At 40.4% G+C, this 17,183-nt stretch overlaps 1 protein-coding gene across 2 annotated transcripts in view; it reads left to right on the plus strand.

Moving 5' to 3' along the window:
- The first annotated feature begins 12,549 nt into the window (after window positions 1-12,549).
- Window positions 12,550-17,183, plus strand: part of LOC144668611 (erlin-1-like) — a 34,999-nt gene continuing 30,365 nt past the window's right edge. Inside the window, exon 1 of one of the 2 annotated variants that reach the window (XM_078530798.1) lies at window positions 12,550-12,652. The gene's annotated coding sequence lies outside the window, so the exon portion shown is untranslated. Of the gene's footprint in view, window positions 12,719-17,183 lie in introns of both variants that reach the window. The other variant, XM_078530799.1, reaches the window with a different exon arrangement.

Raw genomic sequence — 17,183 nt, forward strand, 5'->3', positions numbered from 1 at the left:
CAAAGACAGCTTCCAGTGTTGTTCAGTTAGTTTGTCTACTTTATTGAAATTGTTCAAATGGACAATCTATGTAATACAGGATCAATGTTTTCATATTTCACCTATTAAATATTTTAATCTTTATGACAGAATAGCTGAGACTTCATCCTGGGCAGAATTTTCCCCCTGTCAGGGGGGATGTTGATGGGCAGGCTCGTGCGGGTGCGCTTCCGATCGGCGCCCCCGATTGGAGGCACAGCACCATTTTACATGGGCTAAGTGCAGCCTCAGGGAGATAGGCTGTACATGCAAAAATATTAAAAATAGAGAAAAAAAAATTCCCTTACATGTCCCATTGGGACATGTTCATAATTTCCAACAAAACTTTATTAAAATTTTTAAAACCCTACATGAAACCTCATCCTGCCTGTGGATGAGGTTTCATGTTTTTTCTACTTCCTGCCGGGGCTCCTGGCCTGCCTGCCAACCTTAAGGTTGGACAGGCAGGTCCGCTAATTACTTTAATTGATCTGTCAATGGCCTCAATTGGCTGATTTTGCTGTGCTTCTGCCTTCCTGAAAATTTAAATGGGGCGGGGCGACGTCGGGAATTCCGCCCAACGTCATCCTGTGTCATTTTATGCGTCGGCATGCAGGCCCTGCCCCCGCTCGCCGACGGTAAAATCCTGCCCCTGTGTCTAAGGGTTTGCTGGATTGTGTCCTGCAGTATAATGTCCTACTTATTGTAATTTCTAACTGACCTAATGGATCTATCGGTTGAAAGACAAGTGCCAAATTATGTATGAGCTACATCAGCCCTGTACTTTATTATTTTTGAGGATGAAACTCTTTTTAAATATATTTTTCCCAAATCCTCTTTCCTCATCTTCCTGAACCAAGCACATGGCTGAAAGTGTAGATAATTGCTCCTAGAGTACTACTAGTATTGCTACAAAACTGATTGCAGACCTGACCCAGCAGCCAAGGGATTGCTGAGCATTTTTTGCCCCATACAAAGGAATCTGACATGAGCAGTACAACTGAAATTGGCAACTTGACTGATGGAAATTTTGATCTTGAGCCTATATGACTTGCTGCTTGGCTCAATGCATTGACCCTCAAACATTCTGTATAGTTCCTAACTGACTCAATACCCTTTGAAAAATTTCCATCTGTATGTGATAATAGCAGATGCAAGATGATTTAATTTTTCAATGATCTGTTCAGTCAGCCATTGTGCTAAAACCTTTTACCAGTTCTGTGACCAACTGTAGATTGCATCTGGCACTGTAACAAATCCATCTATTTTTGTTTTTTAAGTGACAAATATAAATTGAAATAGTGTAATTGACAAACAGCTGGAGATAGATGTGTTTCTGGTCATGGGTTGGTTCGATAGGAGTCATTGAATGAGCACCAAAAATGATTTACATTGTTTGTGTGACAAAAATAATTAAGTGGCGAATACATGTCCAATTATTTATACCAAATAACCCAATGTTTATGCATAATAATGGTGCCTACTGTTCGTGTGTTGCAGTGACCTGACATGATATAATTACCTGTCCCCTGGGCTTTTGCTGTTGATGCTATATGAGTGGAAAATTTCTTTTTTTTTTGATCTTGTGCATGTTTCTGCGATCATGCTGGCTGAGGCTGAACCTTGAAGTATGAAATCACATGAAAAGTTTTGTAACTCCCTCACAAAATGTTGTATCGTTTTGTAAAGCAGTGTCATTCATGCATACATGTTTACAATGGTTTAGGGAAATAAACTTTCAATGAAAGTATAAACCACTTAAAACTTTATGTATAAACTGGGACTGCACAGGGTTAATGCAACAAATATTGGGACGAGTTGGAAGTACATTTTAGTGCTTGTCTAAATTTTATATATGATGTAAAGAGTTACGAGATCGATGGAGAGAGACAATGAATATACTCAGTTCATCGTAGCACACTTACATCTTTTATAGCCAAACAGATTGTACTGCTGTCAGTCATGTATCTCTTGTATAATTTCCAATTTTACTCATGACAGCGTTGATTGCACTTTTAAAATGTAACATTGTTTGAATCTTGTTTTAATTTTAATTGTTTTGTTTACATTATATAAAACGCTGTCAGATCATTATAATTTATGCAACTTGCTCAGCAATGGGCGTATTATCCACCACCACCTATTGATAATAAAATTGTTGATGTGTCTGCTTTATGTATGTGATGTCTTTTTCTCCGACATTAGCTAATATAAGAAAATACTTATTTTACTCATACCCTGTAAGCTAATGTGCGATTGGCTTAATTTATCATAACAAAACCTGAAACATTTATTCAAAACACAAGAAGTTGTTGAGCAAATGAATTCTGTTGATGAGTGTTTCTGTTTTAAAGTGTAGTCACATATCCAAATTCCTTCAGTAACCAAAGAAAAAGAGACGTATGTGAGTATTGATTGTGATAACTTCAAGTTTTGTTTTTTTTGTACATTTTAAGTTCCGACACAATTGCTCATGTTGAATTTGTTATTGTCTTTGTACTTTTATGTTTTAAACTTTAATTTAATTAGTTCTGAGGTAGCAAAAATATATATTTTGTTTCTGTCATTCATTTGTACTTTTGACATCTTTGGTTTTTTGTATGCTCTAAGATCACCTTGAATCAATGTTTTAAACTATGTGAGATATAAATGGTTCTCAAATCCACTGCTGTGGAGCTATTTTGTTGCAATAAAACTGACATTAAAGAACTATAAATTTACAGATTTAAACATTGTTCTCTTCATTTGAGTCAGTTTTTCCTCCCCTTCCATTCTTGGGACGCAATTTACCAATAATAACTTGTATTTATATTGTGCCTTTACCATAATTAAACGCCCCAAGTAACTTCACAGAGGCATTGTCAAACTAAATTTGACACTGAGCCAAATAAAGTGATATTGGGGCAAGTTCAAATAGATAGGTTTTAAGGAGCATCTTGAAGGTGCGGGAGCTTATGGAGGATATTGCAAAGTTTTAGGGTATTAGCAATTGAAGGCATGGCCACCAGTGCTGGAGCGATTAAAATCAGGGATGCTCAAGAAGTTCAAATCGGACGAGTGCAGAGATCTCTGAGGGTTGTAGGGCTGGAGAAGGTTACAGAGATAGAAATGGCGAGGCTATCAAGGGATGATTTTAAAATCAAGGCATTGCTTAACTGGGAGTCAAGGGAGGTCAGCAAGCACAGGGACTTAGTGTGATCTAGGATGCTGGTAGCTGAGTTTTGGATTGCCCTAAGTTTATGGATGGTAGAATGTGGGAGGCTGAAGAGGGGTGCTTCGGAATAATCATGTCTATAGGTACCAAAGGCATGGATGAGGATTTCAACAGCGGATTGACCGTGCACCTATGCAGTCCATCTCTAATGATCTTTTGTGGGAGGTCAGGCAGGTATGCGTTGGAACAATCGTTTCCACGGGTATCAAAGGCATGGAAGAGGATCTCAGTTGCAAGTTATGCTTCTATTCAGATCATTAAAATAATTTTGTCAGTTGACTAATTTTAAGATGTATATGAAAATACCAATGAATCTTTCTGTACCACGCTGCAACCCCCGTGGGAGTTTTAATTTTGTTTTCTGCAATAGAAATCCTAATGAGAAAGTTCTTTTAATATTTTTCATTTATAAAGCTTATTCTTGAGGTGTGGTGAAAGCATTTCTTGTATATCCCTAATTTCCCTGACAACTAAGTGTTTTGATTGGCCACCTGAGGAGGACATTAAGAATCCATACTTGCAGGGCCAGAGTCACATATAGACTTGACCAGGAAAAAGTGACAGATTCCTTTTCCTAAAGGGCATTAATAAACTGGGTGGCTTTCATGAAAGTTTCTTTGTATTTAAGGTTTTATGCAATTGAAATAATTTCTTTCTTGACTTGAATATTGATGGATTTAATTTTAAGGTGAATATTCATAACCTAAATGCAAGTCTGGAAGTCTGCCAGATAAACAGAAAACGCTGGAAGTACGCAGGTCAGACAAAAACAGTTAATGTTTTAGGTTTGGGACTTTCCTTTTACCTTGCTTTATGTAAGGACTCTATTCTACTCTCTTTGTTTCTCCATCGCTGTCGCATCTTCTGTTGATGTCACCTTCAACACCAGTGCTTCTGATACGCCTTCACCAAGGAGTCCCCTCTGCTGTTGTTAACTGAGCCCTCAACAATTTCTGTCTCATTTCCCCGACTGTACCCTCACTGCTTACCCTCCCTCTCAGAACCATGACAAGGTTCCCCTTGCCTTCCATCCAACCAGCCTCCACATTAAGTGGATCATCCTCAGCCATTCTTGCCACTTCCAATGCAATGCTGCCACCAAACACAACTTGCTCTCCACTTTCACCATTCTAAAGGAACCATTCCCTCTGTGACACCCTGGTCCACTCCTCCACCACCCCCAAGAAAATGTCCCTTTTCCACAGCACCTTCCCATGTGATACAACAATCCACACTTTTGCCTTCTCCCTTCCCAAAGTTCATGGATCTAAACGTTTTCCACACGAAACACCAATCTAGTTGTACTTTCACTTAAGTGTACTGTGTTTGCTACTTACAATGCGGTCTCTTTTACATTGGAGAGATCAAACACAGATTGAGTGGTTGCTTTGCAGAACATTTTGTTCAGTCCACAAGCGTGACCTTGAACTCCTGGTCGCTTGCCATTTTAATTCTCAGTCCCACTCTGACCTCTTTCTGTCCTTTGTCTCCTACACTGTTCATGTGCTTTTTTTTTAGTCTCAGTCACAGGACCCATTTCATGTTATTCTGTGTGGTTGGTCATACGAATAGGTATGACCATCTTGCACCCAACCTGGGCCTCCCTGCCCCCAGCAACCAAACCAGGCAAAATTCAGAGTTGTGTACATGTCTCCATCTTACCTGGAATTAAAGAGACAGTCCCAAAACCTAGTAATGTTTTAAATTTCACATTCATATTGCGTTTGGCTATTGGACCTTAAATGTATGTATGTCTGTGGTTTAAGTGTTCCCATCACTGCAGGAACCTATTTACATGTCAACATTCAGCAGAAAGCAGGCCAATGGCATTAGTTATGGGACCCATCAACTGGTTCAGTTGGAAATTTTACAGATTAATATCCTTTCTGACTTTTTTTTGATCAGCTACTATTATGTAATTGGCTGGTACAAAATGTTCCCACTTGGTATTGAGACAAGAAAACCATGTCAATCTGTGGGGTTCCAATGTACCCTTTTAAGACTGAGATAGATAGGTTCTTGATTGGTAGGGGAATCAAAGGTTATGGGGAGAAGGCAGGAGAATGGGGTTTGAGAAACTTATCAGCCATGATTGAATGGCGGAGCAGACTCGATGGGCCGAGTGGCCTAATTTCTGCTCCTATGTCTTATGGTCTTATAACAATTGTTACATTCCAGAACAGTTCTAAACGTCTCGATTTGGTCCACAGTTGGTATGTATCCAGAACAGAAACCCACCTCAAATGTAGTTTCTAATTGATAGGTCTGGCCTATTTGTGACTCCTGACCTACAGCGACGTTGTTGACTCTTAACTGCCCTTGAAATGGGCCTAGCAAGCCACTCAATTGTATTCAAGGGGGTGGCTCACCATCGCCTTCTCAAGGGCATTAAATGCTGGCTTGCCAGCAATGCCCACATCCTGTGAATGAATTAAAAAAAGAAATGGAGGAGAGGACAAAGAGGGCCTAGAAATCTAGTATTCAAAAGCAGAGAAGTTACCTTAAACTTCTATCGGACTTTATCTTGCTGATTTCTTTGAGGGGGTGGTAACAGAGAGAGTACACAATGATAATGGAGTAGATGCAATTTATCTTGATTTTTAGATAAGGTGCCCTATAATAGATTAATAGATCAAGTTAGGGAATTTAGAGTTGGGGACAAGTGACAGAATGGATTGCTAGCTGGCCTCAAGACAGAATGGAGGTCTTGTGGTGCAGTGGGTAGCGTTCCTGCCTCTGAGCCAGAAGCTCTCTGGGTTTGAGTCCCACTCCAGGACTGTGTGTTCATAAGGGGCCAAACAGGTTGATTATCAACCTGTAAGTCCTTCCAATATATCTATGGCAGACGTTAAGAATGGGAGTGTCTTGTGATCAGCCTTGCTTGAATTGGAGTGGCACCCCCCAGGCTAAAGCCCTGGTGTCAGGCTGGTGACTTGTTCCAGGGAAACTCTGGAAACAGATATAAGCACATGCTTTGACTGCCTTATGTGTCACCGGACATGGGTAAGCCTCTAAGTAAGTCAAGACAGAAAATAGAGAGTGGGAGTAAAGGGTAGATATTCAGAGTGGCAGAAAGTGGGAAGTGATATTCCACAAGGATTGAGTGCTGGGATGATTACTATTCACATTAACAACTTGGACTTTGGAATCAAAAATACAATTTCTAAATTTAAAGATAGTCAATACTATGGCCTATGACAAGCTACAGGAGGACATTAATAAACTTGCAGAATGGATAAATAATTTATAAATAAATATCAACACAAATGTGAGAGAGTATGCTTATAGAGAGGTCACTTATTACATGGAAAATGCAAAACTAGGTGGTGTGGAGGAACAAAGTGATTTCAGAGTACAAATACATCAATCACTAAAAGTTGGGCCACAGGTTGGCAAGGCCATAAAAAAGCAAACCAAGCGCTCAGCTTTATTTCTAGAGTGATAGAATTGACAAGTAGGGAAGTTGTGCTAAACCTGTACCGTACCTTGGCTAGACCACTCTTGGAGTATTGTGTGCATCCCTGGTCATATAAAAAGGATATGGGGGCATTGGAGAAGGTGCAAAGAGAATTCACAAGATAACACCAGAAATGTGTGGTATACATATCAGGAAAGATTGACAGACTCTGCCTCTTTACTCTTGAAAAAAGGCTGGTGTGACCTAAAAGGTATTTAAAATTGAGATGTTTTGATGCAGAGAGAATGTTTCTTGTGGGGAAGAGCTTAACTGGAGTCCATCAATATTAGATAGTCATCAAGAAATCCAATAGGGAGTTCAGAAGAAACTTCTTTACCCAAAGAATGACGAGAATGTGGAGCTTGCCAGCAAAGGGGTGGATTGAAGCAAATAGTTATAGATGTATTTAAGTGGAAGCTAGACAAAATCTTAGGGAGAATGGAATGGAAGGTTACGATGGTAGATTTAGATGAGGAAAGATGGGAGGGGCTCAAGTGGAGCATAAACTTATTACATGGAAAATGCAAAACTAGGTGGTGTGGAGGAACAAAGTGATTTCAGAGTACAAATACATCAATCACTAAAGGTTGGGCCACAGGTTGGCAAGGCCATAGACTGATTGGGCCGAATGGCTTGTTTCTGTACCATATATCCTATGTAATCTTATGTACATTCTTCCTGTAACTGGATACTACCATCAGGCCAACATTGAGTCCACAAAACTGTTTTACTGTCATTTGTGATACAAAAGTGGAACATTCTTCGCAAACTTATTTCCTTAATAAATTGCTGCAAATTCAGAGCAGGATCAGAAATGTGAAAGAAAAGGCAGATTAATTAATGTCTTGGGTGGAGAACCCTTCTCTGAGTTCTGAGTCAACTGTTAAAATCATCTCATCTCGGGGATGGCAACTATGACAATGTAGCAGTGTCTCAACTCCTCACTAAAGTGCCAGTCTGTATTAAGTGTTGGAATTCTTTGCTGGGGGGCTGGTTTCTTTAGGAAAGGCACTTGAACTTACAAGCTCTGACTCTGTGCTAAGTGTGCTAATATTTGTTTGGTCATACAAAGCTGCAAATGATTAAATACTGCTGTGTAAAGTTGTAATTAAGTATATATAAGTGAGTGGAGAGATTGTATGTTTGACTGCACTATATGTGTAATGTTGTAAACATTTTGCACTATACCACACTGTTATGACTGGGATGGGAGGAGCACACAGTTTATCTAGTCCCACTACTCCCCAAGTTGTACCATTAATGTAGATGTTTAACTAAAATGGCCAATTATTTACCTTCGCTACTGTTAGACCCAGAATAAAAGAGGCTTTAACCAGGCTTCTTTCAATAAACTCAATGATTGATTTATTATAAAACAATACTTTATTTTAAAGCAGGTTGCAGGAACTAGTTAACACACTATTTGTAATCTTTAAGTGTAACTATCTAACCCTTTTAAAATTTGCATGCATGCACACAGACACACACAAAAAAACAAAGGAGAAACAAATAGTGTCTCTGCAGAGATGGGCGGTTGAAGAAAAAAACTTTATAAAAAGGATAAAGTTCGCAGAGGTTTGACACTGTCAATTTTGTGCTCCCTTGTGCAAGGACAGGTTGCTAGTCCCAGTAGATGTTTGGAGAAACTCACCAACGGAGCTTGAGCATAGAGGAAAACAGAACCAGATCAATCCTTCTCGTCTCAGCCTCTCGGGTTTCCAAATAGAGACAAGGTCCCCTGAGATGAGAATTCCTAGCTGGATACTGATAGCCACACTGGATTTCAAGCAAGGCAAGGAGAGTGTGAGCTGGGCAGATTTCCCCCTTCCCAACTGAGTTCACAACAACAAATTCAAAACATAAAGCTCCTCCATCCTCCAGTAAATCACCAGGCCTTTGCCCTTAAAAGTTTTTTTTCCCATCAATTAAAGTGATTATAGTTCAAATAAACAAATAGTTCTCTTCCACAATTGCCATGCTGGTCATTTGGCTGATGTCACGTGATTTCTTGGAAAAGGCAAGCGTGCCCACAATCCAAGGTGAGCTTATGACCTCTTTTTTGAAAAAACCCAGGTCAGTTTCCAAGTGTCCAAATAATGCAATGCGATGTCCTTCCAAATTTTAAAAGAAAATATTGTTTTTGAAGATATGGTTCTAACACTTTTTTAGTACTGTTCAACTTACTTTAGTTATAATTCTGTCATATCTGTCAATGACTTTTACAATACTTTAAAATACTAATTTCCATTGGTCTGTTATGACTAAGTTCTTCCTTGGTCTATCTTTCAACTCCATTCACTAATGCTGCTAACTGGTGAATAAACACTGTAAGCCACCTATTCTTATGCAATGTACCAAATGTAATATAAAAATAATTTATACGAATCTTACTCCATTCAGTTCCTCAATAGAAAAATCAATAATGGCTATTTTTCTCTGTTTGTACTTCATTTTCATGCCTAAAAGGCTCTGCTGGAGACTTCCTTCTAACCCAACTCCTTAGCACCCACAGTTAAAACACAGATCCAATCCAGTTTTCCACAGTGCTCGGGACAACACTTCACTAAGATTCATTCTCTGGCAGTACTGCAGTTGACACCAATTCCAGTCTTGCTGCCTCACTGCCCCTTTTTTGTTGGATTACGAATGAACATACATACAAATTAGGAGCAGGAGTAGGCCATTTGGCTCCTTGAGCCTGCTCCACCCATAATGGTTTCAAAAGGTATTCAGAAGCTCATGGACAGGACTTTCTGTCTGTCGGAGGTGATGTTGAATGCCGGAGGCGCGCCTCCGATCAGTGCCCCCGATTAGGAGTGCAGTGCCATTTTACATGGCCCGCCCAGCATGATGTCCACATGGAAGCGATATGCAGTCCCTGTGCAGGAATGGGGGGGTGGGGAGATTCCCTAAACCTGAGAGTGCACTCTTTCATGCATGCGCACGAAAAAGCGCACTCATCTCCCTGAGGCTAAGTGCTGTCTCAGGGAGATCGGCTGTTCTGTGACAAAAATCAAAAATAGAAAAAAAAATTCCTGACATGGCCCCTCATGTGACACTGTCACATGAGTTGGGACATGTCCATAATTTTTACAAAAGCTTTAATAAAATGTTTTAAAACCAACATGAAACCTCATCCTGCCCGTGGATGAGGTTTCATGCTTTTTCTAATTCCCACTGGGAAGGTTGGACAGGCAGGTCCATTAATTAGTTAAATGACTCTGTCAATGGCCTCAATTGGCCATTGACAGGTCGGCGGGCGTGCAGCTTTTTTTGCTGTGCCTCCGCCTACCAGAAAATTTAAACAGGGCGCGGTGACGGATGTCGAGAGTTCTGCCCGACGTCACCGTGCATCATTTTACGCGTCGGCGAGCGTGCCCCACCCCCCGCTCGCCGACGGGAAAATCCTGCCCCATGTCTGGACAGACCGTGGTTATTGTTTTATGGCCGAGGTGATTAGATTCTGTAATGTCTCAGCCATTAACTTCTGAGTGATCCATTAGCCATCATGATGAGATAGGAAGAATACCTTTCCATATAGCTTTTGTCCTGGTAGACTTTCTGTCTCTGCTTGAGAGGTAGCTTTACAGAATTGCAAATGGTAAGAAACAGTGCAGTTTCAGTTCATCCTTTGAAGTAGTTCTTGATGTCAGCAGATGTGAAATTCCATAGGAGGATGTCTGGGCATGTCTTACTTGTATTCCACATTGGAACCTTCCAGAAAACTGGTCAACTTGTAATACCAGATGTCAGGTGACTTGTGGCAGCCATATTAAGTCAGTGTCTTTGCTTGCTCATACTTAGTGTTATGCCCTTTGTCATATGTCCGTCCGTGGAAGAATAAAAGATAGAGGCCAGCACCTAGTCTTGCAGAGAGGCAATTTGAAACATGAAGACTGGGAGGGCAGGCAAAATTAAAAGAATTCAGCAGAAAAAAGCTTTAGGCTCTGAAAGGCGGAAATATTGGGAGAATAGTTAGAAGACTTCTCATTTAACTCAATTAACACAACCCACTAATGTGGAAAAGCTTGTTATTTTCTTCATTTTCTATCATTACATGAAAATGACATGTATTGTTTGAGTTACAATCATTAGTGCTATTCTCTATTTTTATCTTAATGTGAAGTTAACTTATTTTTTCATACCAGGCCTCATCTCTCCCAGTGCATTCTTGTTCCCCCTTAAGAGGAAATGAAGAGGTACACATGCATATGATATACACTTTCAGTTCAGGTTGCAAAGGATTTAGAATGTTACATCCCTGGGTTACATTATCATTCAAACAGATATAAGGTAGCATAAGCCAACTCTCATAGAAGGATATATCGTCAGAAGCTCAACCCAGGGTTGAATCGGATGTTAAGATTGCAAACAACCTAGTTCAAATGAACTTATGTAAGGAAGAGGGATGGAATCGTTGGCAAGAGTATTAAACCTGTGGTAGTCACTGAAGATGATGGTTGAGGTCTTTAACTGGTGGAAATTGAGGTTCATCCAAAAATTGACAAGCAGTCAGACAACATAGTGGCAGTGGAGGGGTTGGGACAGGTGGTAGAGGGTTACTTATTTTGAAATAAATTTTGACAGCTCATCCTTCTTGTTCTGCATTGCTCTTCTCTTTCCAGCCTTGTTTGCTGCTGCAGTCCATCCATGTGTACTGTAATCCAATACCAATGACAGGAAATGAAGTAGCCAAAGTAATTACACTTTTACAAAGTAGACAGCTGAGTGTACTCAAAATAGCTGGAACGTTTAATACAGTATGAGCAATGACTTTGTCAGTGAGATTGCTGGTAGGACAGTGTAGAGGGGCTTTACTCTGAACCTGACTGTGTTATATGTGATCCAGGAGTGCTTGATGCCGGGACTGTAGAAGAGTTCCATTTCCCGGCACTAACCTGGAGCATGAAAAACATGCAACTTGCTAAGAAAGAAATATTTGCATTTATATAGCACCTTCATAACCTCAGAACCTCCCAAAGCAGTTTACAGCCAACTGCTGTAATGTAGGAAACGCCCAGTGAATTTGTGCACAGCAAGCTCCTACAAATATAACAATGTGAAAATGACCAGGTAATCTGTTTGAGTCATATTGAGTGGTGCATAGTTAAATGCCTTTGTGATATTCACAATGAATGATGATTTATTTTGATCAGTGCAGGGTAACCTAGGCTAGTGAGTGGGCCACATGAGTGGCCCACCTTCATCTCAGTGGGCTGCAAGATTGAAATTGGGCATGTGCACTAACCATGATCCCATGAATAATAATTTGCAGGGTGTGCCAATTGAACCGTAGCAGTGCTTTGATTGGATGCAGAGGGAGTGCATGGCTCTCACAGTCAATGTTGTGTGCAATCAGCATGCACCTTACTTCTCATACCTGTACTTTGCATGTGTATCATTTTAGTAATACCGGTAGGAAAAAAAAACCGTGGACAGAAACCAGCGGAATCTGGCAGCCCTGCGTGCAGGCAATGGTCAACAAAATGTCTCGCACTCAGAACCCTGATGGGCATGGCCACTACTGCTTTTGATGGTACTAATTTAATTCCAGGAAGGTCACATTTTTTCCTTGTAACTGCTTCCTCTTCTGTACAACATGCATGTGCAATTTGAAAGGTTATTTTTTTAAAATCAAAAGTCATTTGGTTTCTGACAGTTGGGAATATCAGATTGTTGAAAGTAATGAGACTTTTTTAAAAAAAAAATCACATCAGTGTAGGATAGAAGATGTATCAGTTCTTCCCTCATGAGTGAAGGTCTTAAATATTTGTCGGCAGTGCAGTTAAAGGGGATGCAGGGACCTCCCCTTTAAGGAGGGGTTGTTAATTGACCCGGTAGTGAAGGAGCTGCTGCTGGTGAGTGTGGGTGTGTTTATGTGTTTGGGGGCCGGGCGGGTGAGTCAGAAGTTGCTGTGTCGGCGGCAATAGGCAGGATTGGGGTGGCCGGCCGGCGGGCGGGCGGTGAGTACCGGCGTTCGGGGATTGTGCGGAGCGGGAGATGCGGGTTCGGGCCCGGGCCGGGTCCCGGTGAGTGAGGCTCCGGCCCCGGCCCAGGCCCAGGCCCAGTGGGCGCCTCGTGGGCCGCTTGACCCCCCCACCCCCATGCGCGCTCCCTCCATTTCCCTTTCCAGCGAGCAACTTTTATACGGAAAAAAAAAATTACATATGTTTTATTTTAAAACTTGGTAACGAAAACCTGCTGCAGGGAGAGGCAAACCCCCCCCCCCCCCCCCCCCAGCTTTCCAGGCAACACCATTTTAAACTGTAACTGAATGGATGCATTTTTCCCCCAGTTGACTTGCATGTGAAGCTATGTTTAAATACTTCCTGTTTATGTCGAAACTGTTTTAAATTCTCATAATTGTGTTAATTTCCTGCTCTGTGCCTTTATCTTCATCCAGAACACAATCTTCCAATAATTCCCCTTTCCTGACTCCAGACAAGCTGCAGAACTCTTGATTCGTACCCTGTACAGTCAGCTCTCTTGTTTTTACTGATTACACCCCCCCCCATGTTAATTAATCATAATAGACTTTTAAATTATTGTATTTACTTTTAAACTCTGCAGGTTTTACTCTCCCTGATTGGTGCAGTTTTATCCAGTTCTGAGTTTTTGTCATCCCTCTGTTGTTCCAACTTATGTGCTATGTTTTGTTTTCTCCTGACAATTCACTTCCTAAGCTTTATTTTTGCTTTACTGATCCTCTCAGCTTTGTAAGGCCTATCTCAATGCTTCAGTCACCTCCCCTGCTTGGTGTGAATTGCTTGAGTTATAAATGTGAGCTTACTAGCTGATAAAAGTTTTCCCTTTTCTTGGGTGCAGTTGGGATAACTTGGATGTTTTGACATGTTGCTAATTGCCTGAAAGTGCCACTTGATAGGTTTGAACAAACTTAAAAATGCCAGGTGCAAGTACATGGCATATGCAAAAATGATAGGAAAGTTTGTTAATGAGATTAAGAGCTTCAAATTTACTTTACATAGAGGATGGTGCATACTTGGGAGGCAAGTTAATCATTTGAGAGTCCCTGAACCTGTGACCCGTTCTACTCTTACAATTTAAAGTAATTTTCCTTTTCCACACTGTTTATATCTTGTAAATCTCCTATAAAATCACTCACACCCATCTACTTTCAAGATTAAGGAGTCCAAATTTCTTCATGATTGAGAACTGCTAAGACTTATGTATTGCCTCCAGGGTGTAAATGTTTCAGTGACCAGAACTGGACAGTGCTCGTCTGCTCTGACCAGAGCACTGCAAAGTGTGATCAAATCTCCTGATGCATTCTACTGTTTTGGCTGAATAATTGAGTGAATGTCAAAGATCCCACAATGCTATTTTTCCTCGACGATATTTATACCTCCGCTTTTTCTTGATGTTGGTTAACTGGTTATTTGTGCAATATTTTTTGTGGGACCTTGCTGTGCGCTAATTGGCTGTGTCTTATATTACAGCAGTGACTACACTTCAGAAGCATTTTATTGGTTGTGCTGTATAATTGCAAGTTCTTTTTTCTTTTAATGATCCCTTGGCACTCTGCCATTTTGCATATGGTGTACAAAGGCCTTTTTCAGCTTCATCTTTTGCTATTTCAATCAAGGCGTTTTATGTTTTCCGGTTCTTCTCCTTAAGTATTGCACTTCACATATACCGATATAAAATTTAATCTGCCTCTGTTCTGTCCGCTTAGCTTTTTTGTTTAGGTTATTCTGTAATTTGAGCTGCTATTTTCTAGCTCACTAACCCTCCTGGTTTGGTATCAGCTGCAAATTTGATTAATTTGCATTGAGTGTCTGATTTCAAGCCATTCTGCATTAGAAACTGTAGGCTGAAGGTACTTGGAAGCTGTAATAAGTATAGCTTTGTTAATTAAGCTCCATTTAAACTAAATTTTTGAGGTGTGTATGGTGTTGGGATAAGCAAACCAGGTTTAATGCCATAAGTCCTGATATCTGGTTAATTGGACCTACTGTATCAAGATCCACACTAAACCAGTGACAGTATGTTAAACCTCTGGATGATATAAGCAGACAACCAGATGGATGGTTAAAATTCCTTTTGAGAGTTTTGTCAACTGCCAATGTGTGGTACTCTCCCTGTCAGTGACAGTTTGAAGATAAACTTCTGGAAATGTCACCTAGACCTGGAGGATAATTCAGGACAAATATGTTTTTATTTTTGAGTTATGTCAGTGATTGGCACCTGGCTTTCCTGCATTCACTGGTCCTCTAAGGTAAATGGGTTTTGTCTTTTGTGGACCTTTTTTAATGGCGCTAAAAGATAGAGGGAGCAAATGATGTACAAATGCAGGAGAACAATATAGAGAGATTGGTTTAGTAGGACAATTGTGAGAGCAGGAAGGTAGTGGTTGAACTAAATTCATATTGGAATGCGGAAATGTGGCTAGCCTTGGATGATGGGATTGAGGATAGGTTGGGGGTTGGGGATAGAGAATTAAGATAGGGCTTTCGTATATGCCCGTACACATTGAGAGGGCTAAAGTGGAAATGAGAGCCTTTTAATGTAGTGAAATGCTGTTACCTCTGTGCTTAGGGAGCTTAGTAGAAGCTGTGTCTGATATTTGGTTCTTGAGACTTTCAGAGCTCCAGCTTTTGTTGAACAATTTAGTGATGCCGTCACATAATAATTACTCTAACTTGCAAGAGGGACAAAGCAAATAAAAATACTCGAAGTAATGGAATTAGTACAGAGGTAGCCACGAGCAAGAATTCATAGTGTATTCGGGTCAGTTTCCTAGAACAATATGTTGTGGATCCAACCTGGGATCAGGCTATTTTAGATCTGGTAATGTGTAATGAGGCATGTTTAAAAATTATCTCAGAGTAAAAGATCCCCTTGGAAACAGCGACTGTAACATGATAGAATTTAGCATTCAGTTTAAGAGTGAGAAACTTGGGTCAGAAACAACTGTGCTAAATTTAAATAAGGGTAATTACAAAGGAATGAGGGCAGAGTTGGCTGGAGTGGACTGGGAAAGGAGTTGAACAGAAAAGATGGTTGATGAACAATGGCAGGCGTTTAAGAAAATAGTTCATGACTCACAGCAAAGATATATCCCAGTGAGAAAGAAGGATTCTCGGCAGGGGATAAACCAACCATGGTTAACCTAGGAAGTTAAGGATAGTATCAGATTGAAAGAAAAAACATACAATGTGACAAAGATCAGTGGTAAGTCAGAGGATTGGGAAAGTTTTTTAAAAACCAGCAAAAGATTACCAAAGAAATAATAGAGGGAGAAAATAAACTTTGAGGGTAAACTAGCGAGTAATATAATAATGGGCAGTAAGAGCTTCTTTAAATGTATATAAAGGAAGAGAGAGGGCAAAGTGAATATAGGCCCCTTAGAGAATGAGGCTGGGAAATAATAATGGGGAACCAGGAAATAGCAGAGGAGTTAAATAAATACTTTGCATCAGTCTTCACTGTAGAAGACACTAATAGCATTCCAAAAATACTAAATAATCGAGGGGCAAAGGGGGGTGAAATAAGTACAATAACTATCCCTAGTACTTTTTCTCTAGTGAAACTAATGGGGCTAAAGGCCAATTAGTCCCCTGGACCTTTTGGGTTGCATCCTAGGATATTAAAGGAAGTAGCTACAAAGATAGTGGATGCACTGATAGTAATCTCTCAAGAATCCTTAGAACCTGGAAAAGTCCCAGAAAATTGGAAAACTGCCAATATAATGTCCTCATTTAAAAAGGGCGGGAGAAAAAAAGCAGGTAGCTATAGGCCAAAAAATAAAAGCAAAAAACTGCGGCTGCTGGAAATCCAAAACAAAAACAGAAACAGAAATACCTGGAAAAACTCAGCAGGTCTGGCAGCATCGGCGGAGGAGAGCACAGTTGACGTTTCGAGTCCTCATGACCCTTCAACAAGTTCTGTTGAAGGGTCATAAGGACTCGAAACGTCAACTGTGCTCTCCTCCGCCGATGCTGCCAGACCTGCTGAGTTTTTCCAGGTATTTCTGTTTTTGTTTTTGTTTTTAACTATAGGCCAGTTGGCTTAACATCTGTCATTGGGAAAATGTTAGAGTTTATTATAAAGGATCTAATAACAGCATTTAGAAATGCATAATATAGTGGAGCAGAGTCAGCATGGCTTCATGAAGGGGAGATCATGCCTGACAAATTTATTAGAATCCTTTGAGGAGTTAACAAGCAGGATAGATAAAGAGAACCAGTATATGTAATATATTTGGATTTTGAAAAGGCATTCGATAAGGTACTGCACATAAGGCTACTTAATAAGATAAGAGCCCATGATGTTGGGGGTAATATATTAGCATGGATAGAGTGGCTAACTGATAGAAGACAGAGAGTTGGGAAAAGGGGGGCAATTTCAGGATGGCAACCTGTAACTAGTGGAGTGCCACAGGGATCAGTGCTGGGGCCACAATTATTTACTATATGTTAATGACTTGGATGAGGGAAGTGAATGTACTATCGCAAAGTTTGCGGATGACACAAA

The sequence above is a fragment of the Cetorhinus maximus genome, chromosome 27 (assembly GCF_964194155.1).
Source record: "Cetorhinus maximus chromosome 27, sCetMax3.hap1.1, whole genome shotgun sequence".
In the NCBI taxonomy this organism is placed as follows: domain Eukaryota; kingdom Metazoa; phylum Chordata; class Chondrichthyes; order Lamniformes; family Cetorhinidae; genus Cetorhinus; species Cetorhinus maximus.